Here is a 12,809-nt window from a genome sequence, read left to right as displayed (position 1 = left end):
TCTTCTCCTGAGGTAAAATTCCCCCAAAACAGTTTCTTTAGCTGCAGTGATCATGATAAAAGAAAAATTCTACTTTATCCTATTCTGGTTTCAAACATCTAAAGAGAAAGCTATTTGAGTGGGGAGAAAAGAGGTTTGTGGGTTTTTTTTTTTTTTTAATTGTTCTTTTTTTTTAAAAGATTTTATTTATTTATTTGACAGAGAGAGATCACAAGGAGGCAGAGAGGCAGGCAGAGAGAGAGCGGGGGAAGCAGGCTCCCTGCTGAGCAGAGAGCCCGATGCGGGGCTCGATCCCAGGACCCTGAGATCACGACCTGAGCCGAAGGCAGAGGCTTTAACCCACTGAGCCGCCCAGGCGCCGCTAATTGTTCTTTAAAAAAATAAAACTGCAGAACCTAACTGGGACTGTGTGTGCCCGATCCCACCACACCTATGCAGATATAGTAAATAAAGTGACTGGAGATTCTTTCTGACGAATGCAGAAGGGGATGGCTGGGGGAGGGACGCTCCATGGGTTATGACGCGATACACTTGAATCCGTTCATGGGGTTGTTTCTTCCTTTTCTTTTTCTTTTGTCCTTTTCCCTGCAGCCCCTCTGTTGGAAAGGAAATAGAAAGAAGACTTATCTGGACCCCAGAGTACCTACCTAAATTACTCGGACAGTAGAGCACCTACAAAATAAAATAATAGGATGCCTGGGTGGCTCAGTGGGTTAAGCCTCTGCCTTCAGCTCAGGTCATGATCTCAGGATCCTGGGATCGGACCCCGCATCGGGCTCTCTGCTCAGCAGGCAGCCTTTGTCCCCCCTTCTCTCTGCCTGCTTCTCTGCCTACTTGTGATCTCTGTCTGTCGAATAAATAAATAAAATATTAAATAAGAATAATAATAATAATAAATCAAATTGGACTTCAGGCATCCTGACCACTTGCTAGCAAGTGTGCATCCTGCTTCAGTGACTTTACCAGCTACACCTAGAGGGGCAAACACTAATTTCAATTCAGTGGCTACTGCCAAACGCTTATGAATTTATCTCATTGCTTCTTTGGTATCACAGAGAGTAAGGGCATGAATTACAAAGGCAGCAACCAAAGGAAGGACCTCTTTCCAGCCTTTGCTCCTCTCCCCGCAACCCCACTGGGAAGTCCATGGGGACAGGAGGTGCCCAAGCCAGTGCACGCACATGCCATAACATTTTCCAGTATTTCTGTATTTGGAGATAATGGCAGGAATACTCTGTAATACACACCTGCCAAGAAAACCGAAAAGGAAGAGAAACTTTAAAAATGTGTAATATAGCCCACTGAAAGATACCTTCCGGATTAAATTATTTGAATTATTTGTTCCTACCTTTAAACAGCAAAAATCTTGGTCTGTCATAAAGACATAAATGTTCATTTGTTTTCATTCAGATCTTCCAGAATTGACTCTACAAGAACTGCCCCTGAGCTCCGAAGTGGCTACTTTTTATAAAAATTTCCCACTGCCTCGAAAACATTCTCCAACATTCCCAGTGGCTTAAGCATTCTCTCCTACTTTTCCGCCTAAATTTGTCACTCCCCAAATTTAATTACCCCAGAACAATTCAGTCATCGACAACCATCTAAAAGAGTATGGAATTTTTTCCCCCCATAAATCTATTCATTGAGATTCTACCAAGCCTGGAATGTTCAGGGAAAGATTCAATAATCAGGGGAGAAATGAGTTGCAGAAACTCAAAGAGAACAGAATAGCCAAGGCAGGAGATTAAGAAGCCAGGAGATGAGGGCTCACTGAATTAAACATTCTTAAGCAGACTTACATACATAATGAATTGGTCAATTCTGTCCAATGTTTCTGAAAGAGATTACCCTTCCAACAAGCCAAATGAGTGTTCAAGGATGGCAGCTCGGATGGATTCCCGAACAAAATAAGTGTTAATCACTTTATCTCCTCCAATCTTTTTTTGTGAAGAAGAGCAACTTTTCATTTCCATAAAGCCTTGAAATCGTTGGCTGGCGGGGGCTTGGGGGGGATGGGAGAGAGCTGGTTAGAGGATGCGGACAATGAAGTCCCTCAAAAGGGGGATTTCCTGACAATAAAACCCTGATCACAGGCCAGAGAGGGGACATTGTTGTCTGCAGCACTCCCCCCTTCCCTTTGGGAATTCCAGGCATGGTAGAGAGGGAAGGGTCATGGCGACAACTGCGTTGGGAAAGATCAACCAGGTAGGCTTTGCAATTTACTGCTTGGGAAATAATGCCAGACCAGCACAATGCATGTTCTTGGAGTCTGTCCTTTCAAACCGAATGCTGCAGCCTCCTTGAGACATCCTCCCTCAAAATGGTTCAAAAAATGTGTAAAGTAAAAAACTACAAAATCCTTAAGCAAGGGACACTGAATTGTGGCATGAAATCTTATCATGAGTTACATGTTGAAATGTTCCTACACACCAGGCACAGTGCCAGGCACTGAAGACGGGGCAGGGAACAAGACAGATATGGCCACTGCTCTCTGGAAGCCAAGTCTGAAAGGCCAAGACTGTTTCTGAAATTTCTATGCATGCCACACCATAGATGCATGCCATTCCCAAGATATTTGAGGAATAAATGAAGAAGAGACTTCTGAGGGGCACCTGGGTGGTTCAGTGGTTAAGCCTCTGCCTTCGGCTCAGGTCATGATCTCAGAGTCCTAGGATGGAGCCCCGCATAGGGCTCTCTGCTCAGCGGGGAGCCTGCTTCCCCCCCTCAACGCCCATGCCTGCCTCTCTGCCTACTTGTGATCTCTGTCAAGTAAGTAAATAAAATCTTTTTTTAAAAAAAGAAAGAAGAAGAAGAAGAAGAAGGGGAGATTTCTGAGCATAGGATTCATGTGATTCAAGACAAAAAAAAAAAAATTAATTAAATTAAATTAAATATAAGCAGCATATAAACTGGAAGTGACCAGAAATCTGAAATAGTCAACTTGAGTCTGCCCTCAAATTAAAAGAAATCGGATGAGAAATTGAAAATTTTTTTTTAAGATTTTATATATTTATTTGAGAGAAAAAGATGGAAAGGAAGCACAAGGAGAAGGAGAAGAGGGAGAAGCAAGCTCCCCACTGAGCAAGGAGCCCCATGCGGGACTTGATCCCAGGACCCTGGGATCATGACCCACACTGAAGGCAGATGCTTAACCGACTGAGCCAGCCAGGCATCCTGAGAAATTGAAATTCTTGACAGTCAGGTCCTATCCATTATTCCGATACAATCACTGCACAGAGCTAGTCACCAGTTGCTCACCGGTGTTTTCAAAATTCCTCCCCAATGGTTTTGCAACTGACTTAGTTCAAGCACCTAGAGACAGGTAGGCCCCGATGGTGCCAGTTCCCCAGATGATGGTCCCTTACTCCCTTTAACAAATGCAGGCCTTCTCTTCCCCATCCTCTAGATCACACAGCTTCCAAAATTAAAGACATCTTTACTAATTCCGTGAGATTCCCAAACAAGTTGAGAGAAGCAAAATGAGGGGAAACCGTTGGCAGGTGTCAAGACAGGTGTTGACTCCTGTACTTGGCCCTGGAGCCTCCCTTCCCTGCTGGCCATCCATGGCTCAGAATGGATGCCGGCCTTCGTAGCCTTTCTGAGGAACATGCAAGTGAGAGAGGCTTCTTTTAGCTCCATCAGGCCCGGGAGAAGAAACTGCCCTATATTTAGACAGATGCCCTTTGTAACAAAGGAGTAACTCATCCCAGTTAGCACTCCCTAAATGACAAAACCAGAAAGCTTTTCCAAAATATTCCTTTAGCTCAGTGGTTTTCAAGCCGGGGCAAATTTGCACACGTGCGTGCGCATGCACACACACACGGAGAAGATCTGGCAATGTCTGGAGACCTCTTGGGTTGTTGTCACTTACTGGCATCTGGTAAGTAGAGGCCAGGGGTGCTGCTAAACATACCACAATCACAGAAAAGTCCCACAGCAAAGAATGATGTGACCCAAAACGTCAATAGTGTTCAAGCTGAGAAACCTGACCTAAGTATAGAACAGAGAGGGTCTACCCAGCAATGCTCAAAGTGTTAACGTCTCCCCAGTGAGTTCTGTTAAAATATCAAAATATTCTGTGGCAAGATTCTTCTCCCATGGTCCGTGTTCAGCAACCTAACCTTATGTTAGGAAATGTCCCAGATCTCAGGACAATAACAGTATCTTATAATAACCATGATGACAATAGCTAACATTAAATGGTACTTTGTATGGGGTTACAATCAATACGTAACAGCAAATACTATTAGGATTCTCTACACAGTTAGCTTCTCACCTACAATAACCCCATGCCGCAGGTGGGTTTCCAAGTCCCCAGAATCTAAATGTGATGGGGCAGGACTTTCTTGGTTTCATTCACCACTGTTTACCCAACACCCAACAGAGGAAAATGCCCATTTTAAGAGAGGAAGACACTAACAGGCTCAAGAATGTGCTGGAGCTCCCGGTGCCAATAAGTAAGTGGTGGAAATGGGTTCAAACCAGGCTTCTGCCCGCACGCCTTTCCAGCCTGCCAACTACTCGATATCCGAGGACATCAAAATCCAAAGTACTTCTTGGGCCTGACCTTAGATAAATAAAACTCACAGCAACTTAAGCAGGAATGAATCAGAGACTGCTTTCCAAAGTTACCAAAATAAAAATGTCCACTTTTCAGGAAGCTGGTTAAACAAAACAGTGACCCCAAGACAATGGTGAAGTGTATTTGCATGGCCATGAGTCACTTGAAATCAATCTGAGAGGGTGGCTGGTTTTACAAGAAGTTAGCTGCTTCTTTCAATTTGAGCAGGGCTCACAAAGCACCAAGCAGCTTTCCCCAAGTCAAGCCAGCTTTCTCAAAGGACAAATGCCCTGGGTGAGCACAGAAACTCTTTTCAACCACTGGGAAGCCAACTCATGGGTCATGAGATGCACGTGTGGACCCGTCAACACTTGACAACAGGTCCAATGGACACCCCAATGCCAGTCCAATCTTCCCATACATCGTCCTCAATTCAGATCGATGCTGATTCTGGCATGATGTAAACTTTCGGGAATTTGTATTTTTTGAATAATAAGAGAGCCCAGACTTATTGAAAGGCTCAGGGAGTGAACCAATTTCCCTATTTTCACCATTTCAAGAGATGCCATGATTCTGGTGGAAACATCCTGTAAGAAACAAATTCTAGGGAGAGCTATAAATTGAGAATTACATTCATCTTTATAAAAAGACCAAAAGGGGGGGCGCCTGGGTGGCTCAGTGGGTTGGGCCGCTGCCTTCGGCTCGGGTCATGATCTCAGGGTCCTGGGATTGAGTCCCGCATCGGGCTCTCTGCTCAGCGGGGAGCCTGCTTCCTCCTCTCTCTCTCTCTGCCTGCCTCTCTGCCTACTTGTGATCTCTCTCTGTCAAATGAATGGATAAAATCTTTAAAAAAAAAAAATAAAAAAAAAAATAAATAAATAAATAAAAAAAAAAAAAAAATAAAGTGTGTAAAAAGACCAAAAGGGGAAGTGTTCAGTTTTTTAGTTCTACAATACTGGCACAAGTAGACTTTAGCTTTTTTAAGTGGAACTTTCTCTTGTAGAAAGATAAGCAAAGTATCCTTGACACTACACAAACATATTCATCGCAATTCTAAGTACTTGAAGTATTTATTCACAGCCTGCTTTTCTCCACAAAAGGAGTTAGGGGTGAATTTTTAAAGTACTTTTGACTTTAAAAGGAGAGGTAATACTTAAAAGAGTCAAGGCAAAGAAAAAATAAAATTAAGAAGGTAATAAAGCCAAGATGGCCAGCACACGGAATGCGTGTACTACTGTGGTCAGTTACATGTTGGTTTTATGTCGGACTCCAAGCATCTTGGAAGCTACTGCCAAGAAGGAAACGAAAATGACAAGATTAGTAACACTCCTAAGATAAAACTAAGTGATTTTTTTTTTCAGCTCTTCCTGATACAGTAAGCTAAGACGACTCTCTGGTAAATCATTATAAAAATGGACACTCTTGGGTGCCTGGGTGGCTCAGTGGGTTAAGCCGCTGCCTTCGGCTCAGGTCATGATCTCAGGGTCCTGGGCTCGAGCCCTGCACCGGGCTCTCTGCTCAGCAGGGAGCCTGCTTCCCCCCCCCCTCTCTCTCTGCCTGCCTCTCTGCCTACTTGTGATCTCTCTGTCAAATAAATAAGTAAAATCTTTAAAAAAAAAAAAAAAAAAAAGGACACTTGATATGTAATAGGCTATATTCTAAACAGAGCCCAAAAAGGACATTCACAAAATTATTATTCATTAACTCCACTCAGTGCAAAGTGAGTGTGTTCATTCCACACATGAGAGATAGCCAGGGAGGGCAACTGCGCAGGGCCTTTCGCAGTGATGAGCCATCATGAGCAGCTCCTAGCCTGGCAGAAGCCTCCCATCAGATTAGGTTCTCTAGATGAACAGAAGCACTGCATCTTCTTCAGGCCACTCTCCACAAATATATCATTTCTAACAACAGAACACTTAATAAAGATTCAGCAGCAGACTTCAAGACTTTAATTTCTGATAAGAAACCAAAGAACAAAAATGTGGTGTCAGTCATTAAGCAGGACTGGCGAAACTTAGCATCACAAACAAAATTTCCCAGAAAGTTGAATTCTAACCTGTACACGTTAGATCCCAGTGGGAACTTTAAGTCAGCGACTAAAATCAAGCAATGAGGGTACTGAGGTGGTGTTGTCCTCCAACTTTAGGTGGAATTCGCCTCATGTCTTAAAATCTACCATCTTTTTTTCCACTCCACAACTAGATACTGATTTTTTTGGTCTCTCTTCCTTATTTAAGAATCTTCTAGATCACTCTCAACCATTGTCACTCTTCCTGTCTTCTGTTATCACTATTCTTACTTTTCTCATTAGTCTATCAGAATTCCCTTAACTTGATTTGGCTTTCTTCACTTGGTTTCTCCCTTGAACTTCCACAAGTTTCTCTCTAATAAGCATGCAGCCTCGAAAAATGCGGAGGAAGGAGAATGGAAACGGCTACCCACCATCCTGCCCCTGCTTGAATGCAGTACATTCAAAGTGCCAAACTATGAAGAGAAGCTCTTCATAAGAAGAAAAGATCTTCTTCGTAAGAAGATGATCAAAGCAGTATGTATCGTAACTACAGAGTTGCCTAGGAATCTAAGATTGAGACAAGCCACAAAAATGGAAATACGTACTATATGATTTTAGCCCACTGGCAGTTAGAAACCTGTTAAGCCAAAGCCAGAATTGAAGAGGGTATTTGAAAAATCATTAAGAAAGACACAGCAAGGCTATTATGCCACCCAGAAAGCTATTTATTATGAACAACTGGGATTTGGGGGACAGGGGAAAAGAGTGATTTCAAATTAATATTTTCAGAACAACTAATATATCTATGTAATATCTGAAAATATTAAGACAGGCAATCCTACTTTGTGGTTCTGATCTATAACCACTACAGTGACCTTGAGCAGAACTCTAAAACTTAAGAGAATTCACCAGCTTTTTTCTAAGGAAGTTTGGTTTTCCTTAATGTGGTAACTCTGGCACTAGACATGGAGGGTCTTCGATGTCAAACTGAAGACACAGCAATTTATCCTGTCGGCCAGTTCTCTCAATATCTATTACACACACTGGACTGATTTAATTGGTGTATAAAGTTTGTAAAATGTTCATAGTTGTGCATTTATTGTATGGGTAATTTTTCTATATTGCAAGCTATACAAGGTTGTCTTGGGCAATAGTGGAATTAATTTTAAAATGAGTCAATGCAGGGAGGTCAGGGTGGCTCGGTGGGTTAATAAGCATCTGCCTTTAGCTCGGGTCATGGTCTTGGGGTTCTGAGATCGAGCCCCACATGGGGCTCTCTGCTCAGCAGGGAGCCTGCTTCCCTTCTTCTCTCTCTGCCTGCCTCTCTGCCTACTGTGATCTCTGTCAAATAAATAAAATAAAATAAAATAAAATAAAATAAAATAAAATAAAATAAAATAAAATAAAATGAGTCAATGTAGGGGCACCTGGGTGGCTCAGTCAGTTAAGCCCACAACTCAGGTCACAATCTCCATGCTCAGTCTGGAGTGTGCTTGAGATTCTCTCCCTCCGCCCCTCTCCCTGTTCTCTCTCTCTCTCTCAAATAAATAAATCTTTTTAAAAAAACATAAAAAATAAATTAAAATGGGTCAATGTAAAGAAATTCAAATAAATAGCGATACCCATGGTAGGTAGATGTGGCATAGATGAAGGTGGCGGATCTGAGAAAAGACTGCTCGGCACAAGGACAAGTGATCCGAAGTGTTTTCAGAACGAGAATGACAGCTTACACTGGTATCCTTCCAAGGATTAAAGCAGAAGTGGGCCACGGATTCAGCTGGAGATGGGAGAAATGCAGGGTACAGGGGGTCAATGAGGACCCTGCGACTCTAGGCAGAGGCCCAAGCTAGGATCCGTGGAAACACAGACACAAAAGAGATCATCAGAAGGAAAAACAAAGCCCACGTGAAGACTCACAGCACAAAGGGAGTGAAAGGGGACACGTAATCGAAATTCACTTTGTGTACCTGGGAACACAGGGGCGTTGAGAAAAATGGCAAGAACCTGAGCAGGAACTTCGGTTCCATGAGGTTTATGTTGGACTTGAACCACCATCCCGCCATGAAGGGACGGCCTCCCGTAGAGAGCCACGTGCCATCTAGAAGGTGACACATACAGGTTAGGGTAGGGGCGGGAATTTATATCCTTTCCCCTTGAGTCTGGGCTGGCCTAGGGACTGGCTCGGGACAGCAGAGATGGCAGAAGCAATGGTGCGATGTGTCTGCACCTGGGCTCAAGTGCTTTAGGGCACCCCTCAGAACGCAGCCCCCAGGAGGGCTCTTGGGTACAGCGTGCTGGAGAAGCGGGACTCTGTGCAGTGAGAACTGACAGGGAGGCCCCAGCTGGAGCTGGCCAACCTCCAGAAGCAAAGTCAAGCCTGCAGTCGACCGCCAACACAGCGGGGAACCCAGCCTACGGGGCGGACTGGCAGAATCACGAGGGAGACGGGTTTGCGGGTTTGATGGTTTGTCGGAAGCCTCAAAGTTTGGTTTGTTACACAGTAAGAGATGACTGATACAAACAGTACCAGTGTGGGAACAGCTGAAGACAGAAAACAAGAGGCACAGACAACGTCAGAAGAATACAGAGGCAAAAGAGGAAGAATGTCCCCCAAGGCCTGGGAAGGGGATGGAGAGCAGACAAGGTAACAGAGCAACAGCAATCAGAAGCGGCCACATATACAAGAGCAGAGAAAACCAGGGACATGGGAAGGTAGGGGAGACACAGGGATAGGGCAGTCAAGGAGTCAGGGCAGTGGCTGGCCTAAGGAGGCACTCCATCAGCTTGGATGAGTGAAAGCAGTCAGGTCTGGCAAGATGGAGTGCCCTCGCTTCAGAAGAGCGGGAAGATAATTTTGATAATGGAACAGAGGGGGCCTGCGGCGTGTTGGGGAGGGCCAGGTGAGAAAGACATGGAAGCCTAAGTAAAGATTTCTGATTTGAGGAACTGTTCAGAGACATGTTGGAACAGGGGCCCGTGGAGTCAGGAGGACTTCTGAATGTGCATGGTCCTTTCTCTTGGACTCTACAGTTCCAAGAGGGGCCAGCGGCCAGCAGCAGCAGGATCCCCCTGGCAACCTGTGGGCAACGCCAGTTCTCAGGCTCACCCCAGACCTGCTGATCTGCATTTTACCCAGAGGTCGAGTTGACTTGCCTGCACATCTAAGTAGAAGCAGCACCGCTCTGGAGGTACAGAGACAACAAAGTGAGAGAGCCTTTAATTACATCTTGAGAAAGTCATTCTGTTTTGAATTCCCTTTCAAGCTTCCCATTGGCAGTCTCCCACACTCCAAGATAAAATCAAAGACAAAGTCTCAGTTTGGTGCTAAGGGGTCTTCAACACCTTCCTCACACTTGCAAATCTCCCTTTTCCACAAACAGAGGCAAAGCCTTAGGCAAGCAAGGTCTCCAGTAAGCTTTGGATAATGGTGTTTACTTCCCTTGTGTTTATTTTCAGGATTTTCTTCTGTGTAAGGAAAGTGATGGGGTTTTCCATTTGTGGTGGTCTTCATTTCACATTTATCTAAGGGAAGAACCAGAGTTCCACAAAAACATGAAGCGAAACAGAATGTGGATGGAATGGGGAGTAAGCCAACGTCATTGCAAGGGAAGCGAAACTCAGCAATCTGAAGACTGGAAAATCCTTGTGCAGGTCTGAAGACACTTAGGCACTGGTGGAAAGTACAAAGGAACGAAACAGGAAAGACAGGAGCTGTCTGTGAAACCAAGAGTATGCTACACTCAGGAAGGGATTAGCACCACTGGAAGGATTTATCCCAAAGAGGAGAACTGCTCTCCCCTGGGTCTGGAAAAATGACAAGCAAACTATCAACGTTCCCCATAAAGTCAAAGACCAGAGCTCCCATCTAAGGAGAGTAGGGCTGGGTAGACTATACCAGCAGAAATCTTGGACCAGCCGTTGTGGAGAATGGCCAAGAGAATCAAGAAATGAACAGAAGTTTGACACAGCAAAGGCCCGAGTGCTCATTGTTAGTCAGGAAAATGGGCGCCGAGTTCAGTCACCCTCAAGTTGAGAAAGGCCACCTCCTGGAGGCTGATAGAACATACACAGCAAAAGGAGAGGGGATTGTGGCGCCTGGGTGGCTCAGTGGGTTAAGCCGCTGCCTTCGGCTCAGGTCATGATCTCAGGGTCCTGGGATGGAGTCCCACATCGGGCTCTCGGCTCAGCTGGGAGCCTGCTTCCTCATCTCTCTCTCTCTACCTGCCTCTCTGCCTACTTGTGATCTCTCTGTCAAATAAATAAATAAAATCTTTAAAAAAAAAAAAAAGGAGAAGGGATTGAGGGGGTTGGTAGGGGCTAAGGATGGTGACAAGTCTTTGTCATCAAGGCTGCACAACGGTCAAGAGTTAACAAAATCAGCCCGTGGAGGGACAGAGGAGGAAAGAGTATACGAGAGCATAAAGAACCCCAGGTTTCTAGGGAAGACGACACAGGGGAGTCAGAGGTAAGCTGGGTTAGACTGAAAAAGAAAAGCATCAAGTAGAAAAAAAAATTTTTTTAAAAAGTCTAGTTTAAAAAATGTTGAGGCGCCTGGGTGGCTCAGTGGGTTAAAGCCTCTGCCTACAGTTCAGGTCAGGATCCCAGGGTCCTGGGATCGAGCCCCGCATCAGGCTCTCTGCTCAGCAGGGAGCCTGCTTTCTCCTCTCTCTCTCTCTCTCTCTCTACTTGCCTCGCTGCCTACTTGTGATCTCTGTCGGTCAAATAAATAAATAAATAAATAATCTTTAAAAAAAAAAAAAACATGAAGATTGACCTGTACTCAAAATTTTATTACCAATGGTCAGCACTGCTGAAATGGCAGTATAAAAATTCAAGAGGTATTTTTTAAAAAGAAGAGAAACGAGGGCCGGAAATAAAGGTAATCAATTAAAATCAGGACATAAGGATTTGCAGTTCCTGCAAGAAGAAGATAAATCATTGGATATTTTAAGCATGCCCCAAATAAAACCCCCGGATGAACAAAGGACTGAAAAGCTCTCTCGTCACAGTGCATCGCCAAAAGGGGACCCCTCCAAAAAGCAAATGAAACTAAAATATTGAATAAGGTTTACCAAAATATAGTGCTATACCCGGTACACAAAATCCTCAAACATGAAGATACCCAAGAAGTCTTCCTTGGACCTCCCCCATCATTCACTCACTCCCATGCACCTGCTGAAATATGCATTTTGTCCCTGTCTGTTCACTCATCCCTTCTTCCACAGCAGTGGAGTGTGTAGCGGGGCACAAGGCCAGCCACAGCATGGACCGCATTTCCTGGATACCTTAAAGGCAGAAGTGCGGCTATGCATCTCAGTGCCCACCAATGAGAAATAAGCACGTATCACGAGGCGGCCCCTGGAAACCTCCCTTTTCCCTTGACCATCTTTCTTCTGGTTAGACAAGGATGTTGATGGCGCTCTACGCTGCAGGGTAAAGGGTCACATGGAAGTCCGAGGTGGCTTGGCTCCCAGGTGTCTACAAAGCCCCAACAGCTCTGGACTGCTTACCCCTTGAGTTCATTAGAGAAAAGAGAGGTGAGGGTCTACCTCATTTATGCGATTGCTACTCAAGTTATGTTTTTTCTGCTGGCCCACCTTAACTAACACACTCTTCTTTGCCTTTTAGCAAAGTCTTCCTGTCCTTGACCATTTGACCTTCCTCGGCCAGCCTGGATCCTTGGGATTGAGAACAGTCATTTCAAACTGCCCTTCTCGCAACCCCTGTTCTTCTCTCGCTCCTGCCTAAGCAAGACGCAGGCCCTTGTCCTCACCACCCCTCGCTCTGTGCCCTGCCAGCAGCACACGAAACAACGAAGGGGGAAATTTAAAATAAAATTTAATCTTAAAACCATCCAAGAGGGACCATTCTTTCAACCCCAGGCCAGTTCCTCAAGAACAGGGCAGGTGACCCCTCACCATCGCCTCCCACTGTCTCCAAGTATCTGGCACAGAGTAGGTCCAGCATGTGTTTATAACTGAGGGTTTTGGAGGGGAGGGGGGTCGGGGGGTGAGCCTGGTGGTGGGTATTAAGGAGGGCACGTATTGCATGGAGCACTGGGTGTGGTGCCTAAACAATGAATTCTGGAACACTGGAAAAAAATTCAAAAAATAAAAATTTTTTAAAAAAAGAAAGAAAGATTAAACTTCCATGAGGTCTACTCAACAGTACTCTGACTCATCTCCAGTTCGCTCCTCATCATGCCTTCCTTCCCATGCTAAGCACTGTTCTAGAGGC

The 12,809-nt window shown here is 44.8% G+C and overlaps 1 protein-coding gene across 2 annotated transcripts in view; it reads right to left on the bottom strand.

Moving 5' to 3' along the window:
- The window catches only part of TOX3 (TOX high mobility group box family member 3), a 110,168-nt gene that overhangs the window by 85,867 nt on the left and 11,492 nt on the right, over nt 1–12,809 (bottom strand). The gene's annotated exons all lie outside the window — the stretch shown is intronic.

The sequence above is a fragment of the Mustela lutreola genome, chromosome 16 (assembly GCF_030435805.1).
Source record: "Mustela lutreola isolate mMusLut2 chromosome 16, mMusLut2.pri, whole genome shotgun sequence".
In the NCBI taxonomy this organism is placed as follows: Eukaryota; Metazoa; Chordata; class Mammalia; order Carnivora; family Mustelidae; genus Mustela; species Mustela lutreola.
This window is presented reverse-complemented; position numbering and strand designations above follow the sequence as displayed.